Here is a 25253-nt window from a genome sequence, read left to right on the forward strand (position 1 = left end):
TATGAAATGTTAAAGGGACTTGTCTAAGAGAAGGAAGATAAAAAATATGAACAATAATATGACAACATACTCACAATCATCAACAAATGAACCTAAAAGAAAAGAAAAAACAACAAAAACAAAAACTAAGCAAACAACTAGAACAGGAACAGAATCAGAGAAATGGAGATCACATGGAGAATTATCAGTGGGAAGGCGAAGGGAGAAATAAAAGGGAAAAGGTACAGGGAAGAAGAAGCATAATTAATAGGCATAAAATAGATGGGGAGAGATAAAAAATGGTATAGGAAACAGAGGACTCAAAGAACTATGTACAACCCATGGACATGAACTAAGAGGAGGGAAGTTGGAGGATTGGGGGAAGGGTGGAGGGGGAATAAAGGGGAAAAACTGGGAAAAGTATAATAGCATAATCAATAAAAGTTACTTTAAAAATGATGATAACAACAACAAAAGAATATGGTCTCATTCTTCTGTGGAAAGAGTACTAGTATTAAAGACTAAACTTAAACATCTGCTTATTTGGGAAATTTTCTGAGATTTAGATACTCTCATTATAAAACAAAGACAATTTTTAAAAAGATTTTATTTATGTATTTTTAGAGAGGAGAAGGAAGGGAAACATCCATGTGTGGTTGCCTTTATCACATCCCTCCCATTGGGGACCTGGCCTATAACATAGGCATGTGCCCTGACTGGGAACTGAACCAGTGACCCTTTGGTTCACAGGCCAGCACTCAATCCACTGAGCCACACCAGCCAGGGCAAAGAAAAGTTTTACTTTAAGGAATTGCTATTAGGATCACATGTGATGATATTTATGTGAAAGTGCTTTGTAGACTATAAGATCTATAATAAAAATGTGAAGGTTTATTTCTATTAAAGTGGGTGGAAATATCACTAATACACAAAATTATCTGATAAAGCAATGTGTGAGGAGAGCCAAGGGAGGGTCCATCAGTTCTCCTAAACTTAAGGATGGGACCTGAATAAGCAAAGGTGAGCTTTTAGCTATTTCTTGAAGCTGGCAGGTTTTATTTGAGAGAGAGAGAGAGAGAGAGAGAGAGAGAGAGAGAGAGAGAGAGAGAGAGAGAGAGAGAGAAGTGGTATACCATAGAGAGAAAAACTACACAAAGAGTCTTGAAAGTTCCTATTTTGTTTGCAAAAAGTTTCAGTGTGTCAAAACAAACAACCCAACAGAGTTCAGCTTTTTGGCAGCAGTTTCCTTGCTAGTTTACCCCTGATGAAATGTCACTTTTATTTCACTAATATGATTAATTCCAAGGTTTCCTTACTATACCAACTATTCTTAATCATTTCTTCTTCTTTACACCTGCTTTATAACGTAGCCTCTTCCATCACTGAATTAGTCACAGGGTTCATTGAAGTCATTTGTTTGTCTGTCTCTGAGCATGCTCCTGGGGGTGAGCAAGGGGTGAAGGGTATTCTGTATATTATCCAGGCCTGATATTGGTTTCCCTAAATGGTTATTGAATTGAATTGCCCCCGGTTAAAATGCAAATACCTCTGAGAACTATAATACTATGCCCAAACCATGACCTCTCCACTAATATAATTTAAAAATCGCTTCTAGCTTCATAGCTGGTTAAGGTTATTTTTTCCCACACAGCCTGTTAGTGGTGCTGGGGAAAGGAGTGAAAGAGGGATTCAGGTTTGAAGAAAGCCCAGAGACAGCCTCCTAGCAGGAAGGTCTTTAAGTGGGGGAGGTTTCCTGAGAGTTAGAGGAGAGAAGGGGAAGTGAAACAGTATAAACAGCTTTGACCTTCATGTTTTTACCAAGAATCTGTCCTCCCTGCATTCAAGAAACTCACAGTTATTTTGAGAAGAAAAGAGTCACATGAGAAAAAAAAGCTGAAGAACTGTATATCCAGTTTCCGAATGCAGAACATGAGAAGTTTTCTGGGGTGCAGGGAACGAAATGCATCAAAACAGATGTAAATAATATGTCTTACAATCATATGCACAGCTCTTTTTCATATGTATATAAATCGTGTTGTGATTAATATTATACAAATTTATGTAAAGAAATTTATAGAAATATTTAGTCAAAATGCAAGTTCTTTGGCAACTAACTCAGGTAATGTTAATATGATAGAGGAGAAATGGAGTTGCCAAAGGCATTTATAAATGATTTAAAGTGGCCATTTCACATTAGACAAGGCGGAGAGGACCACTGCACATCATCTTCAATCGTCGCAAAAACTGAATTTCAAGCCAAACTTTACCATGTAGCTGGCGACCTTGGACAAGTCACTCTGTCTCACTGGGCCTGCTTGATGTGGCTGAGAACAAACTGTCAAGAAAGAGTATTTTACAAACATGAAGTCTCCGAATTAAATTTAGGAATGACAATTCCACTGAATAAAGACCAAAATTCTAGCCATTTGAAATTTGGGTATTTGAATTTCAGCACAAAGAGGAGGGTACCTACTACTTTTTCAAATATTTTGCATGACTTCTGCAAAGATTTTCCTGTTTAAAATCCACAGAAAAATCTGAGATAGGTATAACAAACTGTGCAAGTTACCATCTCGTAGACAGTCCACAGGTTCTAAGTAATGGTGTCAATGTTAAACCTAGGTCAGTATTCAGTCCCCCCTGCTCTCCTTCACTATGCCACACACCTTATGCACCCAACTTTTTGTTGTATAAAAATAAAAGGAAAGTTTGCTATTCTCCATGACCTAAAAAATCTAACATTATCATAAGCCTCTACTTCCTTCTACAAATTATCCCTTGAAAAACTGTCACAGCTCAAGCAGGGTTTATATTATTTAACAAATACTTCTTTCATTAGAAAAAGCTTGAAAGTCAAGAAGCTTAAAAGTTTGCTAGAGCTCACAAAACCACAAGAAAAGATTTACCTTTTTGGGAGCAGAGTCATTTTTAATTTCCTTTGTTTCAAAATAAGAGCAGATACCACCCCAATAATAGATCCCATGGCTCACGGGGGGGGGGGGGGGGGGGGGTTCCTGCAGACACAAGGGGCTCAGTGGCTCTGGAAGGTGGGGCAATGAAGGATTCAGGGGACTAGTAAACTGACACCAGGTGGCCCTAAGAGGAAATCCTTCTGTAGCTGCTGGTAACTCTCAGAACACTGTCAGAATACATAGGTCACCCAAACCCAGAACTGATGTCTCTTTCACTTATCTTTCTCCCTTGCTTCAAATTTTCTTGTACAAATGAAGGATTTCGACAGAGAGGAGTAAACTGTTTTTATAGCGGAAAGAAATTTAAGTTATTTGAGTCTTGATACGTTCTCTCTAAAAGTGGAGAATGAGACTAAGTTTATTACTTTAGTTCTGATATGCTGAAATCAAAGTTTTAACTTTAGAAATTTATTTTTGGTTGAGACTTATAAAACATTAAAAAATGTTCATATCTTTAGGGAGAGACAGAAACTGGCTTATTTCTTCAAACATGAAAAGCACTAACCATCTACTGGCATTTCTGACAATAAAGTTAAGCAGATTAACATTGTTGTAAGGATTGTCTATTCCCTGAACAAAAGCATCAGCATTTCTGGGGTGGGGTGAGGAGATCAAGAGAGACTTTTCCCAAAGAAAATCAGATAAGAGAAAAATAATGCAGGAATAGTTTTTGGTTAACTTTACTAGATAATTAATTAATTATAAAAGATTAGGTCAAAGAATAATAAATTAAGAACTGTTTTACTATGATTATGACTGATAAACAATAGCCAAACACACGTTCATTAGCCCTGCCTCTCTGTCTCTCCACAGACAAGATTCTCCCAAAGTTTATCAGCTGGTACATTCACCCCTCATTTATTTGCTTGTCCTTATCCCTCAACCTCCACTGAAAACAAGGAAGAAGGAGAGAATTCAAATTGTTTTTCTCCCCAGCTTTACTGCAAGCTCAGTAAGGGCAACTTATTACCTGCTGAATGGATGAACTGACATCTTTTCAGACTGAAGTATCTGAAGCATTAGCAGAAGCTTCCTTACTCTGTGGCAACCTGAGGGCCTTGTCTAATCTTCAACGTTCTGCTTTTTGGCTAAGAAAGCTGTTTTCATGAACAGAAGGTTTTCTCGGCTTATGGCAAAGGAACAGGGGCAAAGCTAGCTCTTGCTGTAACTGTCCAGTTTGAATTCTCTCTCTTCCCTGTCTCCCTAGTGCTTTTCTGCTCTATGTAGTTGTAAATAATTTATTTCTTCCAGGGAAAGTATTTAAACTTAGGGAAAAGGCTCAAATTTAACAGGCTCATTAGTGATTTCATTTCAATCTTTCTTTTGAACAAATATATATTTTTGTTAAAATGAAAGAAAATACAATAGTAAAATAACCCAGAGATATGCACTAGCAATTTAAGTGAAGTAATAATATTTCAATTCTCAAAAATTAATTTAAAATGCATTTAAAATAATATTTGCCTATAAATACTATTTACCTATAAACATTTGCCTATAGGCAAATAATATTTGCCTATAAAATCAGTGAAAATGTAATGGATTGAGCATGTACTCTTTAGGTGAAATGTGGGTAAATAGGTACTTTGCTGTATTGTTGATGGGCATAACAATGAAAATAGCCTTTCTTAGGAGTAATTTGAAAATATTGATAAAATTCTTAAGTACATGTTCTTTAATTATGCAATTTCAAGTGTTAACAGGTTCATTTTAGCGTTGCTTCTAAGAGTGAATTGGATAATAATAGGGGTAGTTAAGTATTAATAAATTAAGAAAAATCCATTCTGCAGGATATTTTTGGAGATTTTCAAAAATAGTAAGAGATAGCTTTAAGTACAGACTTGGAAAGATGGCTATAATGCATAATATAAAAACAAGTTATCTGGTTAAAGTGTCTGTAATTTCATGTTTGTATATGCAAAGACATAAATTATGAGATAATCAGAAATTTTTGCCAGAAATAATCAAAATATTTTATTTTTTAAAATAAATGTAAACAATAAAACAAAAATTCATAAGCTGCCTCCCTGTCCAGCAGCCCCCGCCTCCTTCCCCTACCTGCAGTCCTGGGCACTGGCTCCCTTTTTTTTTATTCCACTCACAGATACTGGCATCCAACTGAGAAAAAAAAACTGCTGTAAGTACATGGAGACATGATGAAGGGAGGAGGTAAACTGTGTTCACATTCAAGGTTAAATGGATCAAGTCTGCATTTTCTGGGTTCTGGTTTCCTTTCATTAGCCAAACAGAAAGAAGAAACTCTGTGGACCAGATGCTTCAGAGCTGAAGCCCCCAGCACCACGTGAAGGATGCCTTGAAGATATTGCTTGCATCAGAATCACCTGTTGCATGCTCTCCTCATCCAGGTCCTCCTCACTGCCACAGTGAGTCTCTTTCCTGGGATCAGAGAGGGGGATAAAAGCTTCCTTAAACTTTTTCTCCTCCTCCTGCACTTCAACACTGGCTCCACTGGTATGGCTAACACATCAAGGCCCGTTTTTAATAAGTTTTCTTGATCTCATCCTCTGAAGCATTCTTGTGTCCACTCCCAGAATCTTGCAGTAATCTTTCTTCTTACTCTTCTTCAGTGCCAGCTATGCACTTTTTAGGAGTCATTTGTGTTCTTTTGTTTTCTCCATCTGATACTCTTTTGCATATTCTGGCACTGCCTCTTCATCCTGTTCTGTGTCCACATAACACTGAACCCTTCTCAAGTAGGCTTTTTTTATGTGTCATCGTGCTTCACTGCATTTGTGCAATCTTCTGTTGCATTAGCTAGTTTCCTAAGCTTGGAATTAACCCTACCCAATTACAGTAGAGTTTAGCCTTTGTTTTTATATTGTTGGGGTCTATCCCCAGGGCCTCAGGGTGCAGTTAATAGGCTAACTTGTAATTTCTTTCTTTAAAAGCTTTATTCCCATCTTCTTTCTTCACTTTAAGTGCTTCAGCATTTCTGCAAGCAGCACAGACCTTCTCGTGGTCAGGAGTCATCCTGAGAAGCTGTACAAAAAGACCGAACCACCTTCTCAGTACAATCTTCATAATAACGGCAAAGACCTGGTACCCATAGAGATTCTGCATTGGTAGGACATTTGTAAATGTCACTGGCCACAGCTTGTGCTTCTGGATAATGACACAGCATTGCTAAACGTCCTGCTCTGAAGATCTGAAGCAATGGCTAACAAGGGCAAGCTCTAGAGCACAATTCATGGAGAAAACTACTTTCCAAAAATTCTACTTCTCCAAATCTGTTTATGCTATTTTCTCATATTCTATGACTGCATTAGTATTCTTGAACTCTCATGCCTGAGCCTTTTTTGTGATCCAGTCCTAAGGCTCTCTGGCAACTGCAGCGCCTTGCCATGGCAGTCCTAGAGAGAAGTGGCATTTGTCCTCTCATAGATGTCCTGGGATGAAACTGTCGTCCACCCTCACCTACTACTGTGCATCTCCAAGAGCTTCTGGAACCTTCCAAGTATCATCAAGGCGGCTGCACTGTTCTCATAGTAGCTAGCATTTTTAGAACACATATCAACGACGTTCTCATAACAGTTACAAGTTTGCCTGTAATCTTTCTTGGATAGTAGGCATTTCTTTGTTCCATGAAAGACTCTGCTTCTCTCTTTGCTTATTCAAAGCAAAGGTGGGGCAACTCTGGCTCCTTTGCCACCACTAGCACATCACACTGTGTGGCAGGTGCCGTCTTACCCACTGGGACCAGAGAGCCCAACCAGAAAAAGTTTACCAAGTGGTTGCTTTGAGGTGGGGGCCAGGGGAGGCTGATATGTATGCACCTTGATGTTACAAATTAGGACCATCTCTAAAATCCTGGGAAGCTACGATTTTTATCATCTAAAGTTTTATATTATAAACTCAATAGAGAAAATTTGAAAGGGAAAATTTTAACCTTAATTCATTCAAGACAACTTGTTTTATTTCCCTCTCTTCTTTTTCTCCTCTGTATATGTCATCTGAGCACTTTATCGGTGCCGTGCACTTTGCTAGACAACCCCAGTGAATGTGCAGGCACACACTTGCACACACACTTGCACACACACCACTGTCCCTGCTGTCAGTGCTAGAAAATTTTATTTGTGTGCACACGTTTTTGTTCACTCATACTTGCTGTTATTTTGCTTAAAATTACATCTTAGTACTTATTTTAATAATTTTGAATATTCTGCTATAAAAAAGTCCCCAAGTGTACATAATTATTCCCTTATTGTTTGGCATTTAGTGTGTGTATATATATATATATATATATATATATATATATATATATACACACACACACACATAGATATAGATATAGATACCCTTTCTTTGTTAAGGGATCTACAACATAATGAGTTTGTGGTACCCACTTACAAATTATTGAGCGTCCTAAGAAGAAAACTGAAGATGGGGTCCAAGAGATGTCACATAGGATCCCTCTTATTGCACAGAGGGAAACTTATCCCTCTTAGGCCCTAGAAGGGAAACTTACACTGATACTACTCACTTCTTGTGTTGGCCTCTAAAGAGCCAAGTGCTTTGCATATGCACCTCTGTCAATTCTCACAGCAACACTATAGTATTAGTATCTTATTTTGATGAGAAAAGTAAGTTCAGAGAGATTTTTAAGGAAAGTATTATTCACTACCACTAACACTGAACCTCCTTTAAATTCCCTCTTTCCATTCAGGTACTTGATTCATGCTTACATAGTCATCATGTTCAATCTTCCCAAAACTCCAGTTTGATATGTATGCTTATCTCAAATGTACATCTGAGGAAATTCAGAGAAAATACAGTATTAGGTTCACATGAGAGACTAAATTAAAAAACCATTATCCAGGGTGTCAGGCAGCACTAGCAAATGATAGCATCTCACGATGAGAGTAGGGCCCCTTCCCCACCCCAAGTAGAGGAGGAGCTCTTAGAGGCAGGTTTTACGTGACTACTGTTACCACTACACTGGACATCCTCTGTTCTCCTTAGGTAGGATCAAGTCATTCTCTCTCCTTCATATGTCCCCATGTTTCCCTTTCCGTGATGGTGGAAACCAGAGGGATGAAAAGAACACAGGCCCAGGCTGCTGAAGTACTTGAAATAAGTGGAGCAAAGGCAAGGAGGTGGCAATGTAAGTTTAACAGAGAGGAGAGGATGAGAATAAGTTTATTGGCATTGCATTGTGATAAGATCACCCCTAAGTAGAAGCTTTCATTTCTTACACAACACACCACACATTCTGCCTCTGAAAAATGCCCTAAGTGAAGAATAGGGTTTCTCCCCTCAGAAGACATAGCCTAGAATGTGTGGTCTTCCTCTTGCTCTTCTGCATAGTTTTTTTCCCCCACTCTCAAAGAGAATTCAAACCTGCTTCCCCCCAGTGTCTGGAACCTATATACAGTTCAAACTGTGCCTACTCACTTATTAAAGGACAGTCTTATCACTCATTTCAGTTGAGCCTCAGGATACAGACAGACCCTCAGGCTCCTCCACTCCTCCTGGCAGGAGAGCAGTGGCTCAGAGCACAGAACTTCCAATCATCCATCTGCTTCTCATTAGATTTTGGCAATTTATTACCAAAATCTGAGCTAATCTTTGTGCCAAAGCTAATGTTATAATTTTCATAAAATCATGTGAAGATTTTAAGTGTGACTACTAGCATAGGTGGCTATCATCATCATCATTATCACTTCATCATTATTTCACAGGTCTAAAAATCTTTACAGCTTCCATGATGAGTAAGTGTCTATTCTTTCTGATCCACCAGTTTGAAGTTCTCTTTCAAACCTTGACTCACTTCTCATCTCCTGTGACTTTCTCGGGTGTGTCCCAGTTTTCTGGGTCTTTTTCCAGCCTTCAGACCACATTGCTTTCTCAGTTGCCCCTTGACACCTGGATGACAGTGCCTGTTGCGTACCATTGGGACCAATCGGAACAAGCCTGTCCTTCTTGTGCATTGGCCAGGAGAAGACTACAAAACAAGCTTTTCTATCTTCTGTAACTTAAACTTTCAACCTTCTGACCCTTCACTTTCAAGCTTTTCCCAAACTTTAACTGTTGTATTTTTTAAAAAGGACACATATGTTTTATTCATGTAACCACAAATAGGAATCACAAGAGGGGTCCCAGGCTGGGACAGATAACAGCTACCTCCCTGCCTGGCAGAACAGGGGATGAAGGTAGTGCCTACACTCTCAGCATCAACATTATCCCTGACCACTTGTGCTGCAGCATCCTAGGGACAGGGCCCCGCCTTCCCTGGGACTGGGGTAGTAGGTCACCTCCTAGTCCATTCCCCTAAGATCCTAGTCCATTTCTCTAAGATCATGTTGCAGGAGGGACGTATGGGCAGAACAGGAGGCAATAAAGATGAACATTTGACAGCTGACGTGCTGGCAGCAACCACAATGCCGAATGTCTAAGGATGGATGAATCACTGAACACAAAACAACACAGCTGTCCAGAGGTGGTTTGTGAAGAGGGAGAAGATGGAACCGGAACCTTGGGGGCTGAGGAGGAGCACGGCAGAGTGGGTAAGGCCAGATCCTTGTTCACAGTGACGCATGTGAGCAAAGTGGAAACCTGAGGTTTAGAGGTGAGGCAGATGGAGTAGGGAACTCAAAACCCTCCTGCCTTCCTTCCTGCGTCCCAAATGGGAATGTGCAACCTAGTGCAGGGACCAGGCAAGGTGGGGAAGGGAGAGTGGGTGTGAGTTGCACCTGCTGACACTCAGGTTGGCAGAGTATTTGGGGCCATGCAGCCCAATCCGTTGTCCATAGGTGCTACTCTGCCAGTACAGTGGAGTGCATATGTCAGAGTGTGATGGCGCTCAAGCTGCCTTAAGGCCAGGGAAGCCCTCCAAGGCCCCTTCATGGGAATCCAGAGGGAAAAGTGGGAAAGGGACCTCCCCAGATTAGAAGCCCAGCCAGCAATGTCCCCACCACTGAGGTGCGCTGTGTAGTGTGGTGGTGCGTGTGGGCACAGGTGGACGGAGGTGACTGTGGGCCTGGGGGAGGGGTGGGGGCAGTGGGAGCAGAGCTGTCCAGTCCCAGAAGGAACCCGGCACTCCTTGGTGAAGAAGCAGGTGGAACCGCACTGTCACTGCTCTTCCTCTGAGGACTCCTGCCAGATGCCCTCTTCTTCCATCTTCTTCAGTTTTGGTTTTTTTTTTGGGGGGGGGGTGCTGACCTTTGGTTTCCTCCTTGGAGTCATGGTGGTTTATTGGATCTTGGTATCTGCTCTTGTTTCTGCTCCCCTTTGATCAGCCCCAAGGTCTCTTTGGTGTTGGCACTTTGCTGGGCTCCTTCAGAGGCTGCTTGTGAGGCCTGTCCCACCCTGGCTTCTCAGGGCTGTCCTTCACAGAGCAGGTGGAGCAGTGTCGGCTGGGTTGCGGGAGCTCGCCCACCTGCCTGGGGTGCGCTGGGGTCTGCGGGGAGCCACAGTGCTGCGCAGCCCTGCGTGCTGAGGGCGCCCTCGGCTCCGGCTTCACGGATAGCAAAGGCGGACTCCTTCCTGGAGCTACGCCAGCGCCAGAAATAGGCAGGGCTCGCAGTCCCAATCAGAGGACTAATTGTTGTCTTTTCTATTCTGGCTCGACAGTGATTTATGTGAAAGTTCTTTGGAAATTATTAAGTGGTATACAGAAATGTTGAACTTGTTTTCATTGTTCAGCCAACTGTTTGTAATTGTTTGCACAAATTTCTAATTAAAACTAAAGCCTTAAAAACTTCATTTACATTTTGATTTCTTCTATACTTATACATCTAAACCAGAGGTATACTAAAGCCAGGCTGTGTTACTGCCCCTAATGAGGCTCCCTTGTTTTAGAGATTTTGGCTGACTTCTATGACTAACTATTTGGGCTGCACTTGCTCTCTCTCTCTTCCTCTCTCTCTCTCACTCTCTCTCTCTGTCTTCCCATCATCTAAATTTCTGCTGTTATGTTTGAAATCCACCAATAAAGAGTGATCCTGGGAAACTCCAGGCCTCTACCCTCAAACCCCAGGCCTGTGCTCTCTCTCTCTCTGTCTGTCTGTCTTTCTGTGTGGTCCTAGGCACTCTATAACCCAGGTCTTGTGAGTTATAAACCATTATTTTTTTCAAAGTTTACCAATTGTTATTGCTGAAGGGCACCTTGCAGTCATAATAAGAACCACAAGATCTGATCCAACCACAATACTGGTTATTGTTAGGTTGAAAGCAGCTCAAAACAAGAGGGTTTTATGTTATCTTCATTGCAGGTCCCTTTTCTAGACATTTAAGTACTTAAGTAGTCTGTTTGTCTTTCAATTCAGTAAAGTGTTCTTAGGTATGCAAAACTGGGAATAAAGTTGGGCTTATTTAAGATGAACCAGATGTACTTAATTCTTTACCCCTCCAGGAAAGGAGTTCAATTAGTTTTCTATTGATAATCCCAAGTATGTTAATCAAGGGTTGATGATCCAGGATCTTTAGAAAATTATTTTAATGAATAGATACATAATTTATTATAAAAAATCTTTGCAATAATTTTTCATTAACAGTTCAAAACACAAATAATATCATTGTAATATTATTTCATTTTTGTTTTGTCCTCCTAGATTGAATATATTGAGTCATCAATAACTATTGCATATTAAGAATAAAAGTCAAACAACCTTATAGAAATATTGAAAGATAAAAAACAGCCCATTAACATTAAAAAATATATGGTCAATAGCACTTGAAAACTGCTTACAATTGGAATGGAAACATAAAAATTAAAACAGGAGTGTGTTAAATTTATCACATTGCCTCAAATATAAAAGATCCATAGTATCCAATGTTGGCGGTAGACATGGCCCAACTTCCTGTGGCGATGGAAATGTTCTATGTCTCTAGTGTCCTATGTCGTAGTCACTGACCACAAGCGGTCACGGATTCCTTAAAATATGGCCAGTGTGACTGAGAATTAAATTTTTAATTCAATTTGGTTTAAACTGAAGCAACTACATGTGACTAATGGTTCACATGTTGGAAAACACAGGCTGGAGAACATAGGCAATCCATTAAAACTTGTGCAGAAGCATAAATTCTTATACCTTTTTGGTGAATGATTTGGAAAAATCAAAATGTAAGTGGCAAGCACATTTTGATCTAGTAATGCTGAGAGTAATAAATATAAGTACTTGAATACTTGAAAATGTGTAAACTAGTTGAATAATACTTATTGCATTAATTTTTAGGAATTAATAATTAACAACCCAGTTAAATATTCATTGGTAAAAAGTAAGTTAAGTAAATTGTAATATGTTCAAGCTAGGCAATTATATATTTATTTATAAAAGTATGTATTAGTTTGCAAATATTGACTTGAAAAGCTATTTATGATAGTTGTTAAAATAATTATATAGCTAAATATATGCATAGTATGGCAATTTCACTTCAAAAAAAATAAATATGGGGTTGTATGTTTTTCCATGCATAATATGATAACATATTAAAACAAGTGTCATTGGTGGTTTTCAACAGATGTTTATATTCTGATGTGCTACTTAAATATTCTAAAACATGTTTTATTTTTTGATGATATATTTATTTTTAATCCATTGTGGTGACACTGGTTAATAAGATTATATAGGTTTCAAGTGTACATTTCTGTCACCCATGTTCTGTGTATTGCATTGTGTGCCCGCCACCACCCACAGTCAAATCATCTTCCCTCACTATATATTTGACCCCTTCACCTGTTACTATTCATCAACTTCCCTGCCCTCTGGTAACCACCATACTATTGTCTGTGTCTGAGTTTCAGTTTTACATGCCACAGATGAGGGAAATCATATGGTTCTTAGCTTTGTCTAGCTGACTTATTTTGCTTAGCATAATGTTTTCAAGGTCCATCCATGTTGTTGCAAGTGGCAGTATTTCATCTTTTCTTATGGCTGAGTAGTATTTCAATGCATATATGTAACATATCGTCTCTATCCAATCATCTCTCAAAGGACACTTTGGTTGTTTTCATGTCTTGGCCACCATGAATAACACTGCAGTGAACATAGGGGTGCGTACATCTTAGCAAATAATGTTTTCAAAATTGTCAAGGCAGATACCCAGAAGAGGGATTGCTGGGTCATATGGTAACTCTATTCTAAATTTTCTGAGAAACTTCTGTACTGTTTTCCACAGTGGTTGTAAGTTTATGTTCCTACCATTAGTGAATGAGGGTTCCTTTTTTCCCACAACCTCCAACATTGAATACTTATCTTGTTGCTAATAGCCATTCTAACTGGTGTGAGGTGGTAACTCATTGTAGTTTTCATTTGTGTTTCCCCGATAGCTGGTGAAGTCAACCATCTTTTCATATATCTGCTAGTCATTTTTTATGTCTTCTTGGGAAAAGTGACTGTTCAGGTCCTCTGCCCCCTTTTTAATTGGATTATTTGTTTGCTGGTGAGTTGTATGAGTTCTTCATATATTTTGGATATTAACTCCTTGTCAGAGCTGTTGTTTGCAAATATCTTCTCCTATGTGGTTGGCTGTCTTTTTGTTTTGTTGGCAGTTTCTTTTGCTGTGCATAAAATTTTTAGCTTGATATAGTCTCTTTTATTTATTTTTGCCTTTACTACACTTGCCTTTAGAGTCAAATTCATAAAATCTTCTATAAGACCAAGTTTAGTACCTACATTTCCTTCTGTGTAATTTATTGTTTCAGATCTTATGTTTAGGTCTTTGATCCATTTTGAATTAATCTTTGTTCATGGGGACAAAACATAGTCTAGTTCCATTCCTTTGTATGTGGCTTTATAATTTTTCTATGTTTTTTTAATTAAAAAATCCTACAGAAGAGAAAATAGTATTCTTATGTGGCCACTAGAATTCAAATTATGCAATTTTTTCATTCTACCTTTTAAAGTTTTAGAATTCTGTAGAGAAGACAGAACAAAAAATATATATTCTACATTCATTAATAGTTATGAACACTGGGATGTTTACTACACCAACATAAGAAAGGGAGAGGAAAGAATCTTTAGAATTCTCCACAAGGTTACAGATTACTGTGAAGTCCGAACTCCTCAGCATCATATGCCAAGGCCTCCACATCCTGGCCTCAATTCTGTTTTTCGTCTTTTATCTTGCACTACTTAGCTATTCTTTTCCCTTTCACAAAAGACTACTCATTTATTCCTCAAATATGCCAACTACTCACAAACCTTCATTCCTTTCTTCTGGCAATTTTTCTTAATAATACTCTTAATTAGACCCCACTGTACTTATCTACCTGCTGAACTCAAGGCCTACCTTAATGTCACCTCTTTGAATCTCTCCTTGATGCCTCTCAGCACAACTAATCTCACCCATGCTCTCTGTTTTCTGAAACTCTCTATAATTACCTCTATCTTAAATTAGAGATAATGTTTGTATATTAAATTAGAGATAATTATTTGCATTAATCATTACCATTTTCACCTCTCAATGATGAGTTCCACAGATTGGTATCATGTCTTATTCATCTCTGTATGAAGTAATGCATGTATAAGTTGGCAAACCATAAGCCCTGGATTTAAGGAGCTCTTCTTTTGTTGTTTATATTCTTAGTGCCTCCACAAATGTATATTATAGATTTGGGAGTTAGTTGATTTTGCTTAAATTAGTGAATGCCTCTCAGTACATGCTTTGAAGACTACACATTGGATGAAAATAGTACTGTCTTACTCCTCACCTATACTTTTAAGAATTCTAAAAGTTTTTATCCTCCCTGATTTTAGATATTGCTCGTTGTCTATCTTCATCTATTTTTTATATTTGTTATAGAAACATTTATTAAACACTGATTATGAACCAACCAATTTAAAAGGCACTGAGGATAGAGAAGTAAGGAAGATGGAAATTATTCCTGTCCTCATGAAGCTTCGGCATCCAGCAGAAAACAAAAACATTAAATAAAAAATTATATAATTAAAATTTGATATGTGTTATGGAGAAAAATCACAGGGTATTATGAATGCCTATAATAAGGCACTCGAATTCATCAGATGAGTTAAGGAACAGGTCCTTGAGAAAGTGATGTTTAGGCAGAACAGTGAATAAGAATTAAGTAGAAAAAGATGGTCAGGAATAGTGCAGGAAGTGGGAGGATAAGAACATAGAGGAAATTTTCAGACAAAGGAAACTAAACTCAGAAAAGTAGGTCCTGAGTGAAGAGGACTGTATGTTTTATAGAGCCAAGTTATAATATAATGAACGGGCATAACTTCAGGTCTGACTGTTGGTTAAATTCCAAGCCTCGTTCAATATTCCTTGAGATGTTCCTTTGTTCAATAGTCTCACATTCTTTTCAAAACTGACCTCTTACTATTTCCCTCCAAATCTATGAGGTCTGTCTGGAAAAGTCAAGCCATTATAATATAACAAGAACAGTTTGTGAGCCATTGACATAACCTAGCGGCCAAAAAGTTTGGACTGGAATGTGCATGAATGAACAATGACAACTTCACTGTACTAGTCACTAGGGGTGGTAGACACCCTTGAATGAGCATGTGTACTGTGTGGCCATCTCCTGCAAAATGACTGCCTGGGTAGAGCAATGAATCTGCATCGAATTTTGTGTTAAGCTTGTACATTCCTCCACAGAAACTATTTGGATGATTCAGAAGGCCGCAGCTATGGGCAACTGGTGATTGGATGCTTCATCACAACAACACACCTGCTCATGAATTATGTCTCATGTTGAGTATTTTGGCAAAACATCAAATCACCCAGGTGACTCAGCCCCCCTACAGCCAGATTTAGTGCCCTGTGACTTTTACCTTTTTTCCAAAACTAAAAGCACTTTAGAAAGAGAAGAGATTTCAGAACTTCGATGAGATTCAAGAAAATATGATGGGCTGCTGATGGTAACTGGGAGAACTGTGTGAGGTCCCAAGGTGCCTACTTTGAAGGAGACTGAGGCATCACTGTCCTATGTATCTTGGACCTTCTTCAGTAAATATCACTATTTTCCATAGTACATAGCTGGATACTTTCTGGATAGACCTTCATATGCCTCACCCATGATCCATGCCTTTACTCATATTTTTCTCTTTGGTTGGAATGTGTCATCTTCTCCAGGTTCAAATCTTAAATATCTTTCAAGAGGAAATTAAATCCTAAAGTTTTTCCTAATCCAACTCCACTGGCAGCAATGCCTTCTTCTACTACGTCATTTCATCACTTCTACGGCACTTTCTGTGTGTGTGTAAACATTTGTATATGTGTATACACATGAGATGAGACTCCAAAAATCCAGAATTATCTTCTGAAGGGTGGGCCCCTTGTAGTGCAGGCTTCTGCTGTTAGGTGAGTGTTCTAGGAGCATATCTGTATCAGTGTACCAGCTGCACTGGTACAGTGAGTGGCTGCATTTGGCTCCAGTGGATTTCTTTTTGAAGACTTGTTCAGTGTGCTGCCCGTCTCATAATGGGTGACTTACTAGAGTACCTGCTCGCACTTTAGTGAATGTTCATCAGTTTTTGATGAAAAATGGCATGGCCCCCATGCTTCACCCTCCCTATTTATCCAATTTCATCCCAAGCAACTTTTTTTTGTTCCAACAGTTGAAAAGAGTCCTAAAGCAAAATGTTTTGCTGATGTGGCAAAAAAAAATAGCAGAAGCACTAAAGGGCATCAGAAATGACAAGTTCAAAAACTGTTTTGAGCAGTGGAAAAAATGTCTCAGTAGGTGTACTGCATCAAATGGAGAGTACTTAGGAGATGAGTGAAATTTAAAAATGTAAGAATAAGTGTACAATTTTTATAAATAAATTCTGTTTTGGGGGTTCCTATATGTGTGCACATATGTATAGACATAGCGATAAATTCACACACACACACACACATATATATATATATATATATATATATATATATGCAGTTTATATTTGATGTATTCCTATATTGCCCTCCCTAAAAGAGGTCTAGCAAAATGCCTTACACAAGCTGCATAGGTATATTTTAAATTTATTTATTTATTGAATTGAGAGAGTGAAACATCAATTTATTATTCCATTTATTCAGGCATTCATTGGTTGATTCTTGTATGTGCCATGACCTGGAATTGAACCCACAACTTTGGCATAACAGGACAGTGCTCTAACCAACTGAGTAATGCAGCTAGGGCTCATGTATTTTTCTTGAAATAATGACTTTTAATTAGCCATGTATGACATTAATGAAATAATGAGAATGGGACATCAAAGGTCCACAGAGTTCACAAGCAAAACTAGTTAGTAAAACTTTTCCTTATTCGGGAGCTGCATGTGCATTTATAACGTTTGTCATGTTTGGCTGCAATCTCCTTAAACAATGAATCATGAGGAAATCAATATACTTCCTGAAACCACTCTTGGAGACGAACAGATATTTCAGCGGAGTACTTCAGTGATTTGGATCACTGCAGTGTTCAGCCAGAAGTCAGTGGCCACTAGGGAAACGAGGCAAGTTGCCACTGGCTTCCCTGGATCCGTGTCTCATATAAAACAAATTCTTAAGTCACTGGGGAAGAGGCAGCAACCCCTCCCATATCAGGGGCCCAGGAGATTGTGGGAAACTGATTCTGTAAAAAGGTATCTGTTTCTGAGGAAGGGTAGGAAACCCTCTCCCTCATTTCCAGAATCCAGGAAAAAAATTCCACTCCTGGGAGAAAGAATTAAAACACCTCTGCCTCAGGGAAAAGTGAAAGTCAAGTCCTGGATCCAGGTTCCTGCACTGATACAAAGCAGAGGTCAGGTATTCCTTGGAGACAGGCAGAAAACTCTTTACTGCCCAGGACTGACACAGACAGAAAAGAAACCACGGGAAGAGTGGAGCAAGAATGCAGAAAAGGCCTGCTTCCGAGGCCAGGCTTATGAAGCCTGCCGAAGACTCAGGCATGAAGTTTATTCATGATAATAAATCATAGTAAGGACACTATAATTTTGTGATCTTCTTTTTTAATCACTTAATTCACATTATGATATGTGGCCAAGTTGTAAGCCCTGATTATGATTTTCGGATTTCATTAAACCCACAGAAGTTACTGCCAGGGTCTGTAATCACACTGACCCACTCTTAGCCAACTTAGTTACTCTATTGCACTCCGCCCTAGCCAAGTCCTGCTCTAGCAAGCCCTCCAGACAGTAAACATCACACCTACTGTGACATCTGTCCTTGTCATTCTAGGCTGAATTAATCTTCTTTAAGAAATGATAGTGCTTATCGCATTGCCCTATAATGTTATTAATGTTGTAAAGTTAATGCTAATCTCCAGCCTAGGATTCTATACTATTCAAATGCTCTCTCACCCCACAAATACTCAAAGTTCTTTCTTACTCTTGTGAAGGTCTTATCCCTGTTGAACTCATTTAGATCCACACAAAAATGGGGACATAAAGACAAGTACTTATTTTGTTATTGTTTACACTTTGGTGTCTTTGGGATCATGAAATAAATAGGGCTTTCTTTTACATCTGGTTTTCATTGCTCTATCCAAACTGAAATTAAATTACTTTCTTCAAATCATTAATGCCACGGACTTACATTATAGGACTATAAACTTTTTATACTACTTGGTTGTTGATATCCCTGTTCAGAAAACTGACTAAGACAACCTGACAACAAGGTATATGGAAATAAAAAGTCTGAACAGATTGACTGGAACAAATAGACCTGGAACAAAAGCAAAGGTGTTGGCTCAGACTTCGGGTATTTTATTTAGAGCAATGTTTTACATACTCTGTCTGGATTTCTCAAGCTGATGATAGGTTTCTCCTGAAATGAATAATTAATTTCCTGGTAAAATGCAGTGGCTAAATGCTGCATGGTGTGATTCACCACACAAATGAACTATTTAGAGTTTTTGTGAAGTTGTGAAAATAAATCTTTTGTACTTAAACCCCTATTTAAACATCTCTCAAATCACTAATATTTTTGGATCAGTCTGGGAAATTTTAACTTAGGCTACTTTCATAATGCTCCCTAGGCATGTTTTCCCTGTCGCTCATCAATTCTGTCAGTGAGCATTTGATTGCAGAGCATGCAAGTAGAGAGAAATGTGCGTTAAATGACTTACAGAATTTGGAGAAATTACATAACAGACTTTAGACTGAGCTCCACACAAGGATGCCTGAAGCTGCAGCACAGAACTGCATCTCTCAGGGTGCTGCTACTTCCATCACGATTAGGAATCCATCTGCTAAGTCAAGAAGCGGCTGTTCCAGCCAATTCCATAAACTTTCTGCTTCCTGGGGTCCTCACCAGCAAAACAAATGCCTCACACCTGGCCCTTCTCCCCATTTAACCCAATTTAAATTCAGATTTCATGCCTGTGCATCTGGTTGGTGAAACATAAACATATCCAGAATCTTACCTTCAAGGAAATCTGGAAAATGTGATTTTCAGCTTTCCAGCTTCTATTATACTAGAAGGTAATTGAAATAGATGTTGAGAGAGTCAGACCTCAGTATTCCACTCACCGTTTTGCTGTTTTATTCCAGCATATATTACACTACAAGGTAATGAGATTTCTGATGAGGCAATGGGATGAAATTAAAAAAAAAAAAACAGAGGTAGTTTAATGAAGACAGGAACAACAATACAGTGCCCCGTTTAGTGCCTGTAACAGAATCGGTGCTTTAAAGACGGTGTTCTTTTAAATGGAATGAATTTGATTGAGTCACCTGGACCAACCTGCTTGTTTCCCTGAGGATGAAACTGAGTCAAAGGAAGTGAAACAATTTGCTCGTATTCTCCACAATGGAGCCCAACCAAGGTCTCCTGTCTTGTGTTCATTTTATGACTCTGACGTTATAATTCACCATATTAGATGAAATGATTTGACTTTTGAAAAGGTTAGAAGAAGAGCCCTGGTTGGGTAGCTCAGCTGGTTGGAGCATTGTCCCAATATGCCAAGGTTGCAGCTTCCACTCCTGATCAGGGCACATGTAGGAATCCACCAATGAATGTATAAAAAAGTGGAACAACAAATTAATGTTTCTCTCTCTCTCAAATTAATGAAATAAAAAAAAACTTAAATGTTAGACAGGAAAACTAGTGTGTAACCAAAAGAAATAAAATTAAATTGAATCAACAAATACTAATGATCTGTTAAATAGGTAGAGTAATGAGCTGTTAAATAGGCAATACAAATAAAAATATAAAATACTGCCCTCTAAAGTATCAACAAAGTGCAGCCCTGATGCTGGGCTTTCTGTGTACTGTTATACACATTTTTAGGGCAAATTACATATGTAATTCCTGTATTAAATTCCTTTAACACATATGTATACCCCTAAACTTGAAGCCTACTGGTTAATACTTATACTGAATGCCTTCCTTTCTCATTTCAAAGCTTTGTAAATATTTTGCTATTATCAAATTTACCAGTATTTTCTTTCTTAACACTATGCAGGGGTGTCCACCTTTTGGCATCTCTGGGCCATGCTGGGAGAAGAAGCGTTGTCTTGGACCACACATTAAATACAAACAGTAACAAAAACAGGTGAGCAAAAAAAAAAAAAAAGGTTTTAAGTAAACTTAGTTTTGTGTCAGGCTGCACTCATAGCCATCCTGGGCCACAGGTAGCCCAAGGGCCGCAGGCTGGACACTCCTGCTTCTATAGCTTGTGGTAGAAGACATAGGGAGGGTTCTTAAACTCATCTACAGTCGGTCTTATCATAACATGAAGAGAATTCTCGCAGAACCCAATTCCATCCACCTAAAGAGACCTTTGTTAACAACCCTGTTAGTTAGTCTTCTTGGACTGTCATAACAAAATACTACATATAGACGCAGGTGACTTGAAAAACAGAAATTTATTTCTCATGATTCTGGAGGCTGGAAAATCTAAGATCAAGGTGCTGGCAAAATAGGTTTAATGCCTGGCACTCTTCTCTTAGTTTGTAGGAGACTGCCATCTCACTGTGTGCTCACATGATCTCTTCATGTGTGCGTGGAGAGAGAGAACAAGGGAGAAGAGGGAGGGAATCTTCTTCTAATAAGGGCATTAATTTCATCACTAGGGCCCCAATGTCATGACCTCATCTAATTCTAATTGCCTCCCAAAGACCTGTCTCCAAGTACCATAGCATAGGTGGTACTTCGACCACCTATGGGCTTCAACGCGTGGATTTTTGGAGGATAATTCAGTCCATAGCAATAATAAAGTAAAACAAAATAAAATACAGTAATTCACACTAGTAGAGCAGACCTGGAATGCTGACCTCAGGATGGCTAATAGGAAGACCCTAGATAACCTCTGTGGGACTAAAATAGTACCTGCACTGCTATCACTTAATGGCTCCAAGGTTTACAGTATCTATCTTCATCATAGTCGGCATTTAAATAATATTTCTCTGCTTCACACATAAAAACCTTATAATAGTATACTTCTAAACACTCCCTTTGATTATTTATATTCCTATTAAAATATTTGCAATACATATGACAACCACTAAAGAAAATAAAATGTTATAGTTAATGAACTAATAGTAGAGATAAAAGGAAAACTTAAAAATCGCTCAATTGTTCTGAAATAACAGGAAAGAGAGAAAAAAAGGGAAAAAGAAACAGGCCATCAAATAGAAAACAACTAGAAAGGTGGCCATTCTCAATCTGAGCATATTGATAACTACAATAATTACAAATATTCTAAACTTTTCCATTGAAGGGAATGGAATCAGAAATTTTCAGATTTAACTTTTAAAAAAAAAGTTCTAACTACATGCCATCTACAAGAATCAAAATTTAAATATAAAGATAGACTTTGATCAAATGTACATGGATGAAAAATATATACTAATCAAGAGAAAATTGGAGTGGCTACATTAATGTCAGATAATGTATATCAGAATGAGAAAGGTTACTGATAATAAATAGGAAAATTTCATAATGAAAAATGGGCCTATTCCTAAAGGGGACGTAATGATCCCAATGTGTAAATACCTAATAATACAAGGCAGAAACTCACAGAACTCAAAGGAAACATGGAAAAATCTGTCATTATAGTTGTAGACTTGAATACGCCTTTCTCAGTGATTGACAGGACAAGTAAACAAAGAATTCTTCTGTAAGAATACAGAAGATCTGAACAACACTATTGATCAACATGACATAACCAACATTTACAAAAGAAATATAGCCCCATAAAGCAAAATATATATTCTTTCCAAATATACATAAAAGGATCACCCAGATATAATATGTACTGAGTTAAATAAAATCTTAGTACATTTTAAAAGGTGGAGATTATGAAAATAGGTTGTGGGAGTACAAGGGAATTAAACTAGAAAGCATTAGCAAAAGGATATATGAAAAATTCTAAAATATTTGAAAATTAAGCAACACACTTCTAAACAACTTGTGCATCAAAAATTATTTCCAGGGGAGACTGAGGGATATTTTAAACTAGATAAAAGTAAAAATGCATGTCAATATCTGTGTAAAGTTGTTAAACCGTGCTTAGATTTAATAGCATAAACCAGCAATTTTCAACTGGTGTTCTGCAAGAATTTTTAAAATATGTAATAACTTACTTTTGGTTAAGAGCACTAACCTCTTTTCCCTTAGATTGTCAAACAAAAAAAATGACAACATCCAACACAACAATAGACATTAGTGTGAATAAAGCAACATTATACCTAATTTTTTGTCAGGTTGGCAAAAAATATATTTAATGGTGTGCTGCAGAATTTTATCAATAGTTTGTGTGTGCCATGATTTGGAAAAGATTAAAAATTGCCGGCATAAATGTTTAAAAAAAGAATAATTGTCTCATATTAATTGCCTAAATTTCAGCCTTCAAAAACCTTTTTTAAAAGAGCAAATTAAACCCAAAGTAAGACCTGGAAACAAACAATAAGGCCAAGAGCAGAATGATTAAAATTCAAACTTAAAAAAATAGAGAAAACCAGTAAAACCAACATCTGCTTATTGTCAAAGTTTAGTAAATTTGATAAATGACTAGTCACACTGACCACAGCCAAAAGCAGCACAATTCAATAACATCAGAAGTGAAAGAGGGGCCATAACTACAGATTTTTCTGACATTAAATAGTAAGAAAATATTTTTGAATATTTTACACCAATAAATTTACAACAGATTAAATGAACAAATTTCTTGAGAGAAAGAAGTAACAAGGTTCACTCACAAATAAAAAAACTCAGTCATATATGCAGTTATTTTTCATCTTAAAAGTATTTTGAATTTTATCAAATGTTCTTTATTCATTTAATGATATGATCATATAAATTTTTATTTTTTATAGCCTGTTGAGACTATAAAAATGTACTGATTGAATTTGAAATGTTAAACTAATCTTGAATGACTAGGGTAAATCTAAATTTGGTCATGATATATTGTCCTTTTCAAAACTATACTTCTGATTTGATTTGCTAATTTTTTAACATATTTGTCTTAACATTTATGAGGAGTATTAATTAGCCTATGGTTTTGAGGTTTTTAGTATATCTGGTTTTGCTACCAGGATAATGTTGGTCTCATAAAATGACTTGTGAAGTACTATCTACTCTATTAATTTTAGAATTCCAGGAGAGATATGAAGAAAAACACCATTCGCAATGCATAGTCAAATAGCCGGAAAACAAAGATAAAAAGGAAATCTTGAAGCCAATCAGAGAAACAAGAAACAGAACAGAACACACTAGGAAATGAAGGTGGGACATACGCAGAATTCTCTTTGACACTATGCGTCCAGAAGACAGTGGACATGCTAGTTCAACGCACAGGAAGATGGCAACAGTGACGCTCCACCCAGAATTATGTTCAATGAAAACATCTTTCAAACAGGAAAGCAAGATTTTTCAAATAGTAATTGCCAGGATAAATTTCTTCCAGCATACACGCATGAAAAGACATGTTAAAAAGAACTCTTCTGGCAGAAGGAGTATGATATCAGATAGATTTTTAAGTCAAAATACATATATACATATGCAAAAAAAAAAGATGAGTGGACATGGTAACAATGTGGGGGAATATACGAGACTTTAATCTTTAAAATACAACTGTCTACAAGCACCTTCTCTGATAACAATGGAATGAAACTAGAAATCAGCTACCAGAAAAAAAAACTTAAAAAATATAATTGCCTGTATTTATCCTGCTTCTTGGGTTTCTCTGAGGCTTCAGGGACTGTGGCTTATTGTCTTTCACTATATTTGAAGAAGTCTTGTCCTTTAACTCATTAAATATTTCTTCTGTCTCACTGTCTCAACTATTCTTGAGATTCCAATTATGTATACACTAAACCATTTGGTACTGTTTCACTTCAGATGATTCTGTTTGCTTTTTCACCCTTTTTTTCCTCTTCATGTTTAAGTTTGAATAATTTTTATTAAACTGTCTTCAAATTTACTGATTCTTTCACTGCTGTGTCCACCTATTGATACATTTTGCCTGAATTAATCACTGTGATGATGGTTTACAAGCTATGATTTACTAATACCTCATTCCTTCTAAATGCACTTGCTGGCTTTCTAGTGGAAACACCTTTCATTTCTCCTATATATCCACATATTTCATTTGTGTCAGAGGAAATTCATGGATTACTTTATTCAAGTGTTATAATCCTTTCTGATCATTGTCATTTTGGTGCCCTCATGTTTCTGTAATCAGTCTGGGGGGGCACTTAAAGTGGGCGACTGTGTCCTTTTGAGCTGCCCCATCATCCTTCAGGCACCTCCTTACCTGCCACCACTAAAACATATTCTAGCATCATTCTGTAGTTCCCCTGCTCCAGTGCCACAGCCCACCATTTCTCCAACGGGCGCTTGTTCCATTTAGTGACATTTAGAAACCAAATTATGGGAATTGATTGTTTAAAAATAATACCTATACACTAGCAAATGCCATGAAACAAAATTGATATTAAGGTGTTAACCTACATTGTACCTGGAACATTTGAAGTTCTCAATAAAAAATGTATTGAATGAATGAGAGAACTTATTTTAAAAGTAGATTTTAACAGGTTGCTTTAACAGATTTTAAGTAGGTTGCTTGAATTTGACAATTTTATTCCTAAATTCAGTTTTTCGGCTCTTACCAAATTACTTTGCAACCGTGGACAGCATAATTTTAATTCTCTTGAATTTTACATCTGATCTGTCACTCAGCTACACAAATATACTATCCTACTCTCTTCTTTCTCTCTCTATATATATTAAAGCTCTAGACCTGACATTAAGGCGCAACGCTCTAGCCCATGTGTAGGCATCCATGCATCTGTTTCATGTACAAATCATGTTCCAATGAGAATTTGCCAATAACCAAATATGTTTTTTTCTTTTTCTCTTTTGTAAACTCTGAAATAATTAACACAAACA

The 25253-nt window shown here is 37.7% G+C and overlaps 1 pseudogene; it reads right to left on the minus strand.

The window, feature by feature from the left end:
- Positions 1-5188: 5188 nt before the first annotated feature.
- Positions 5189-6633, minus strand: LOC119043580 (dnaJ homolog subfamily C member 7-like; annotated as a pseudogene).
- Between the last annotated feature and the right edge of the window lie 18620 nt (positions 6634-25253).

Source organism: Artibeus jamaicensis, unplaced genomic scaffold, assembly GCF_021234435.1.
Source record: "Artibeus jamaicensis isolate MK-2021 breed Jamaican fruit bat unplaced genomic scaffold, CSHL_Jam_final contig_64, whole genome shotgun sequence".
Taxonomy (NCBI): domain Eukaryota; kingdom Metazoa; phylum Chordata; class Mammalia; order Chiroptera; family Phyllostomidae; genus Artibeus; species Artibeus jamaicensis.